We start from the raw sequence: 8,890 nt of genomic DNA on the forward strand, positions 1-8,890 counted from the left end.
ACAGTTGATTGACTGTGTCTGTTTCTCTAACAAGAATCAGAAGTGTCTATATAGAAGAGGCTATACTTAGTACAACTCCACATTCTCCTCTTCTATCACAAAACGCTGAACACAAGTATTGTTCTTGCTGTTGTTCAGTAATTAAGTCATGTCCAACTCTTTGTAACCCCATGGACTGCAGCATGTCAGGCTTTCCTGTCCTTCACTATCTCCCAGAGTTTGCTCAGATTCATGTTCATTGAGTTGGTGATGCTATCTAACCATCTCAATATTTAATAATTGAATCAGAGTGGGAAACTGTAACTTCCCCTTCTGAGCTTCCATGTTTATAACAATATTACATAATTATGTTTTCACAATCTTTGAGCATGCTGTTCCCTCTTCCAGGAATGCCCTCCCTCTGCACTTCACTGGGCTATTGTCTAAATACCCCATGCCATCTCTGTATCCTTTGGCAGAGACAATATTTAAATGCTGTTCTTTTTCATAGGTGGTTGCCAGGAAGGGGATGCCCACTCAGCTTCCACGTTTCCCAGGCCCGTTTGTATCTTTATTAAGAAGATGTGGCAAGAATACACAGAAGAACTGAACATAAAAAGTTTTAATGACCTGGATAATCACAATGGGGTGATCACTCACCTAGAGCCAGATATCCTGGCGTGTGAAGTCAAATGGGCCTCAGGAAGCAATACTACAAACAAAGCTAGTGGAGGTGATGGAATTCCAGCTAAGCTATTTCAAATCCTAAAAGATGCTGCAGTAAAAGTGCTGCACTTAATATATCAGCAAATTTGGAAAACTCAGCAATGGACACAGGACTGGAAAAGGTCAGTTTTCATTCCAATCCCAAAGAAGGGCAACAGCAAAGAATGTTCAAACTACCACAAAATTGTACTCATTTCACAAGCTAGCAAAGTAATGCTCAAAGTCCTTCAAGCCAAGCTTCAACAGAATGTGAACGAGAACTTACGTATGTACTAACTGGATTTAGAAAAGGCTGAAGAATCAGAGATCAAATTGCTAACATTCTCTGGATCAAAGAAAAGCAAGGGAATTCCAGAAAAACGTCTATTTCTGCTTTATTGACTATGCAAAAGCCTTTGACTATGTGAATCACAACAAACTGTGGAAAATTCTTAAAGAGATAGGAATACCAGGCCACCTGACCTGCCTCCTGAGAAATCTGTATGCTGGTCAAGTAGCAACAGTTAGAACCAGACATGTAACAACAGACTGGTTCCAAATTGGGAAAGAAGTACATCAAGGCTGTATATTGTCACCCAGCTTATTTAACTTATAAGCAGAGTACATCATGAAAAATGCCAGACTGGATGAAGCTCAAGCTGAAATCAAGATTGCTGGAGAAATATCAGTAATCTCATATGTGGATGACTCCGCCCTAATGGTAGAAAGTGAAGAGGAACTAAAGAGACTCTTGATGAAGGTGCAAAAGGAGAATGAAAAAACTGTCTTAAAACTCAACATTCAAAAAATTAAGATCATGTCATCCAGTCCCATCACTTCATGGCAAATAATTGGGAGGGAAATGGAAACAGTGACAGACTTTATTTTCTTGGGCTCCAAAATTACTGTGGCTGGTGACCACAGCCATGGACGCTTGCTCCTTGGAAGAAAATCTATGACAAAACTAGATAGTGTTTTAAAAAGCAGAGACATCACTTTGCTGACAAAGGTCCTTATAGTCAAAGCTATGTTTTTTCCAGTAGTCATGTATGTAAGGATGTGAGAGTTGGGCCATAAAGAAGGCTGAGCACCGAAGAACTGATGCTTTTGAATTGCGGTGCCTAAGAAGACTCTTGAGAGTCCCTTGAACAGCAAGGAGATCAAGCCAGTCAATCCTAAAGGAAATCAACCCTGAATATTCATTGAACGGACTGATGCTGAAGCTGAAGCTCCATACTTTGGCCACTTCATGTGAAGGGCCAACTCATTTGAAAGGACCCTGATGCTGGTAAAGATTGAAGGCAGGAGGACAAGGGGGTAACAGAAGATGAAGTGGTTGAATAGTATCACAAGCTCAGTGGACATAAGTTTGAGCAAACTCTGGATGATAGTGAAGGACAGGGAAGCCTAGCTTGTGGCAGTCCATGGGGTCGCAAAGGGTCAGGCATGACTGAGCGGCTGAACAACAAAGCACTAACTTAACTGATGCATGTGGTATCTTAGGGAAGTCTTCTAAGTCTCTTCTATCAAAGATAATTTAACTATGTAAATCAAGGAGACCACTGACCTGAGTTTTAATCTACAAAGACATTATGCATCACTGTAATTTTACCAATTGGAAAGGAACCTCCTCTCAGGAATAGTACTTATATGAGTGGAAGGATATATATTTTTTAAGCTGCTTGTGTGGGTGGCGGGGTTTGGGGGTGACCAGGAAGCTATTGACAGTATGCACAAATAGTGAAACTTCTTAAGAACCTTATAAGAATGGTGGGTCTGATTAATTGCCTATACTCTGTTTCATGGGGGGATGCACACTGTGGTCAGAAAAGAGTGGCTCAAGGCAATACTAAGAACAAGGACTGCTGTGCCCACGCAGTCCTTCCCAAACTGATTCTGTGTAGTACTCAGTCTCAATGCAGATTATATATTGAACAAACATTTTATTATCATCTTCTAAAAGTGTACTAAATTTTTGACCTCACAAATCATTCATTTGCCTATATTTGGACTTATTCTTATGTACTGTGTGATGTACTGCATGATATCGATCAAATAATATTGCATATATATATATATATACATATATATGTATATAATAGTTCAGTACAGTTCAGTCACTCAGTCATGTCCGACTCTTTGTGACCCCATGAATTGAAGCATGCCAGGCCTCCCTGTCCATCACCAACTCTTGGAGATCACTCAAACTCATGTCCATCTAGTTGGTGATGCCATCCAGCCATCTCATCCTCTGTCGTCTCCTTCTCCCCCTGCCTCCAATCCCTCACAGCATCAGAGTCTTTTCCAATGAGTCAACTCTTCACATGAAGTGGCCAAAGTACTGGAGTCTCAGCTTCAGCATCAGTCCTTCCAAAGAACACACAGGACTGATCTCCTTTAGAATGGACTGGTTGGATCTCCTCGAAGTCCAAGGGATTCTCAAGAGTCTTCTTCAACCCCACAGTTCAAAAGCATCAATTCTTCTGTGCTCAGCTTTCTTCACAGTCCATCTTTCACATCCATACATGACCACTGGAAAAACCATAGCCTTGACTAGATAGACCTTTGTTGGCAAAGTAATGTCTCTGCCTTTAAATATGCTATCTAGGTTGGTCATAACTTTCCTTCCAAAGGAGTAAGCATCTTTTAATTTCATGGCTGCAATCACCATCTGCAGTGATTTTGGAGCCCCAAAAAATAAAGTCTGACACTGTTTCCACTGTTTCCCCATCTACTTCACATGAAGTGATGGGACCAGTGATCTTAGTTTTCTGAATGTTTAGCTTTAAGCCAACTTTTTCACTCTCCTCTTTCACTTTTATCGAGGCTTTTTAGTTCCTCTTCAATTTCTGCCATAAGGGTGGTGTCATCTGCATATCTGAGGTTATTGATATTTCTCCCGGCAATCTTGATTCCAGCTTGTGCATCTTCCAGCCCAGCATTTATCTTGATATACTCTGCATATAAGTTAAATAAGCAGGGTGACAGTGGACAGCCTTGATGTACACCTTTTCCTATTTGGAACCAGTCTGTTGTTCCATGTCCAGTTCTAATTGTTGCTTCCTGACCTGCATATAGGTTTCTCAAGAGGCAGATTAGGTGGTCTGGTATTCCTATCACTTTCAGAATTTTCCACAGTTTATTGTGATCCACACAGTCAAAGGCTTTGGCATAGTCAATAAAGCAGAAATAGATGTTTCATGGAACTCTCTTGCTTTTTCCATGATCCATTGGATGTTGGCAATTTGATCTCTGGTTCCTCTGCCTTTTCTAAAACCAGCTTGAACATCAGGAAGTTCACGATTCACATATTGCTAAAGCCTGGCTTGGAGAATTTTGAGCATTACTTTACTAGCGTGTGAGATGAGTGCAACTGTGCGGTAGTTTGAGCATTCTTTGGCATTGCCTTTCTTTGGGATTGGAATGAAAACTGACTTTTTCCAGTCCTGTGGCCACTGCTGAGTTTTACAAATTTACTGGCATATTGAGTGCAGCACTTTCACAGTACTGTGTAAGAAGCAAATAATGTATTTTATGGAACATAGTAGGTTTGAAATATTTGTTCAATGATTAATGACATAGTAATGCAATTTATTCCACTATTGTAAAGGTAAATACACTCCCATAATACAAATTGGAAGAAGCATTAATAAAGAGAGGGTGTTATTTACCTAAAGGAGTAGGCCAAAGAAAGTAGTATCACATAGGGCTTAAGCATTTGGACTTCAGAACAACTGATTTTTTTACTCCACCCTGTATAACCCTTGTCATCTGTGACCTTGAGGAAACTACATAAATCATCCTCACTTTCATTTTAATATATGCCCCATAGTGTTTAATGAGATTTGAATGAGATAATTTTAGTGCTTGGCATACTATATGTTATTCTAAAAACTACCAATACATGTTAGCCATAATTAATATTATTTCTTGAAGATAATTTATGGACTCCCAACTAAATTCTTTGTCAAAAAAATTCTGTATTTGAAATATGTATTTAAACTGTTAGTCCTTTCCCCATCAATGTTAACTGTATATATTAATATGAAAATTATATAAATTTATAAAATGATTTTTTTACCCTCACAATGTGTAAATCTCATTTCGTAGACTTTTATTATGTCTTCAAGTTTCTCTTCTGGAGAAAATGAGAAGTGAAGATAACACATCTGTTATATGACCTGTGTTGAAATAGATGGGGCTACAAAGTTGATTTAGCTAGCTCCACTTTTGCCATCAAGTTGATAATCATATTTGGGGAAGTTATTTAACCCTTCTGAACTAGTTTGCTACTCTAAAAATGGCAATCAGAGAAATAACTCTTCTCAAAATTCAACTTAAAGGCAAAACTAACATGAATGATTTTAAAATGTTTTCTCAATATAAAATTCATATAATGTTCAGCTATCATAATAACTCTGTATGGAGAGTTACTAAACTTATCTTGGTGATGATTTCATATTGTAAGTAAAGGTCAAATCACTACATAGTACACTAGAGACTCAGAGAAAGCAATGGCACCCCAGTCCAGTACTCTTGCCTGGAAAATCACATTGATGGAGGAGCCTGGTAGGCTGCGGTCCATGGGGTCGCGTAGAGTCGGACACAACTGAGCGACTTCACTTTCACTTTCCACTTTCATGCATTGGAGAAGGAAATGGCAACCCACTCCAGCATTCTTGCCTGGAGAATCTCAGGGGCGTGGGAGCCTGGTGGGCTGCCATCTATGGGGTCGCACAGAGTCGGACACTGTGAGGGCAGCAGCAGCAGCATACTAGAGACTAACATGATATTGTATGTTAACTCTATTTCAACAAAAAGCAGAGAGTTAACTTTTACAGGTGTATGTTTCCATTTCTAATCACTATCTGCTACAGTGATTACCAGGAAAACTAAGTTGATGGAGTAATTGATTGATTGATTGATCACTTCATTACATTAATCTAGAAATAGGAAAAATATGATCTTGTATCTCATCTGAAAGACAGCTGCATCAAATCCTCCTCTACTTTGCAGTATAAAAGTGTGCTTATGTTAAAGTGCCTCATTTACAGGAAGAAATAGGTCCCTGCCAAAAGAGAGCAATGTAACATAATTACTCTTGGCTTTGAAGCCTACTATTAGTTTATTCAATGACTTTCTCAAATGGTGCTGGGAGAATGACATGAAACATTTTTGTTAGAAAAAGCATCTCTTAGCTTATGTATAATATAGACACAGAAGAAAAATATGAACAGTGGGAATAAGCCTACATTCAACAGTGACAAACTACTTGCCACAAAAATTTCTTAGGTTTAAAGTCTCTGACTCTATTCTTGGGTTATGAGTGAGTGGTACACAATATTACAATACATTCTAACATCAAACTGGTGTCTCTCTCCTGCTTGATCATATAACCAGTTACCTAGCCATTTGCTGCTGCTAAGTCACCTCAGTCGTGTCCGACTCTGCGTGACCTAGCCATTTAGACCTACTCAAATAGGGCAAGGGGATGATATCTCATAGAAGGGAGAAGCAGGTGAGACATAAAAGGATCAGTACCTGGATAAAACCAAATATCTAGAGTGTTGCATTTTTATTGTGAGATATCTGAAGAACACAGTGATGATTTTCAAAGCATCAAAACAATAAATATGTCAACATGAGATTCTTACAGATTCTTGCTAACCAGAAATTTATTAACATAGAAGTTTATGGTTCAAGCCTGTGAAATTTCAATACCCCTTTATGAGGCAGTATAAAGTACTTTGGGCTTCCCTCATGGCTCAGACAGAAAAGAATCTGCCTGCAATGCAGGAGACCCAGGTTTAGTCCCTGGGTTGGGAAGACCCATGGGGAAGGGAATGACTACACACTCCATTATTCTTGCCTGGGAAATCCCACAGACAAAGAAGCCTGTTGAGCTACAGTCTATGGGGTTGCAGAGTCGGACACAACTGAGCAATGAAGCACACACACATGCATAAAGTACTTTAGATTTGAGGGTCAGACAGCCATTGGTGTGAATACTGTTTCATTGCTTGCAATAATGACTTAGGGCAATTAAATTAGCCTCCCCAAGTCTCATTTTCTTAATGGGATAAAAAGAATAATAATAGTTCTAATTCTTGAATTATGAAAATTAAATAATAAGATGATAAAATCTTCTCAGGAAGATGGTATATATCAATTCCTGATACATCATTTTTATAGATACAATTGATAGTGTTAGGTAGACAGGTGCAAGGCACAGCATAGTAGTTGTCCATGTGGGTAAATTATGATACAGTTTAAATGGGACATCAAAGGAATCCAGCAATTGTGCTTTCAGGACTAGCAAGGACAAAAGAGAGTTGCTTTCTCTATTGAAGCAGGGACTTGAATACATGGGAATGCAGCAAGCAGCAGGTTAGTTATTGAAGTCATGTTTATAGGACAAACACTTAAAAAACTGATTTACAAACATAGGTTTCCAGTGATAAAAGAGATGTCAGATATTTATTCCCATATTCATCCTATGGATGAAAAAATAATGTATGGAAATGTAATTGACTTGCCTAAAGTTGTACAGTAATATTGGGTCTAGGATTTTAAGCCAACTGAAAGAACATATTTCTAACTACCATACTATATTGTCCATCATATGTAAAGGTGAAACTAAGAGATCTCAGTTTGGGTAATTACAAGGATAACACATATAAAACTAATAGCATAAGTCTAGCATGGGAACAAACATAGCTATCTAGTAATCCCTGATTGAAATGGAACATATACTTGAGAGTTTTACATCTAAAAGCTCATGAGGGCACAAGGAGTGATATATATTAAACCAGAAAAAAAGGAAAAAATTACCTCTACTAGTATTATTACATCTGCAGCAGCTATTGTTACCAGTAATAATAATAATAATAATATGACTAGTAGCATTAATAGAAGTATATTGCCTGAAAAGTGGAGAAGGGGGATGTTAGTCCTAATTCCCTCTATTGACTATTTTGGTAGTGATGTTAAAAAGAGAAAATTTTTTAAATGGGTGATGATCAAAATTTAATTATCATAATAGTTAAAAGCATGTTGCTGCTACTGCTGCTAAGCTGCTTCAGTTGTGTCTGACTCTGTGCGACCCCGTAGACGGCAGCCCACCAGGCTCCCCCGCCCCTGGGATTCTCCAGGCAAGAACACTGGAGTGGGTTGCCATTTTCTTCTCTAATGCGTAAAAGTGAAAGGTGAACGTGAAGTCGCTCAGTAGTGTCCGACTCTTCGAGACCCCATGGACTGCAGCCTACCAGGCTCTTCCATCCATGGGATTTTCCAAGCAAGAGTACTGGAGTGGGGTGCCATTGCCTTCTCCGAAAAGCATGTTACATAGAAGATTTAATTTGAGCATAATTTTTGAAGCATTGATATAATTAGCAAGAATTAAATCTATTCTGTTTTACCACTGGGAGAAATCTAGGAACAATAGGTAAAAGGAAATAATATGTTGGAATTAACCTAAATAAGAATGCTCTTTTAACAAAGGGGTTCAGAAAATTATAAACAATGATGTAAAACTTGCTAGTACTGTGTATGTTTTTATTTAAGTTATTTACTTTGATTCCTCTGGGAGGTTAGGGATAGTGTTTAGGGGATTCAAGAAGATAACATGGAAGAGATTCAGTCATATATTTATGATCTCTCCCTAATATTGAAGCCTCCTTCCCTAATTTAATTGATCAACTTTACTTACTGATCCACATCTCTAATACTGTAAAAGTACAAAATATTTTAATTTTTGTGTCATCAAACAAAATGGAATTGATTAAAAAGTATAAAACTTGTGTGTTCATTTCAGCAGCAGATATACTAAAACTGGAATGATACAGAGAAGATTAGCATGGCCCCTGCACAAGGATGTCATGCAAATCTGTGAAGCATTTCATATGTTTTCATGCTCAGGATTGCAATTTCTGGAATTTATTGTGAGATTGGATTTTTACAAATCTCCGCCAAACTTATCTTTCTGCTTAAGACTTTCCACTACTATATGTATATGTATTGAATCACATGAAAAAACCTTTTGAAATTAAAATGAATAAAAAGTAGTTCTTCAACCAACCATGAGGGAAGATCGATGGACAAAGTTGGCAAAATATGAATATGCAAAGAAGATCCCATTTTGAAAATATTAAGGCTTGAAAATAGAGACTGTAATGTTATTTGTAACTGTGCTAGACCAATATGAAGA

General features: G+C 38.1%; 1 non-coding gene across 1 annotated transcript; it reads left to right on the forward strand.

Moving 5' to 3' along the window:
* Positions 1-8,484: 8,484 nt before the first annotated feature.
* LOC129656647 (U6 spliceosomal RNA) lies at positions 8,485-8,591 on the forward strand. The gene has a single exon (XR_008716436.1). It is a non-coding gene; the product is annotated as a U6 spliceosomal RNA (small nuclear RNA).
* Positions 8,592-8,890: the final 299 nt, after the last annotated feature.

This window comes from Bubalus kerabau, chromosome 6, assembly GCF_029407905.1.
Source record: "Bubalus kerabau isolate K-KA32 ecotype Philippines breed swamp buffalo chromosome 6, PCC_UOA_SB_1v2, whole genome shotgun sequence".
Classification (NCBI taxonomy): Eukaryota; Metazoa; Chordata; class Mammalia; order Artiodactyla; family Bovidae; genus Bubalus; species Bubalus kerabau.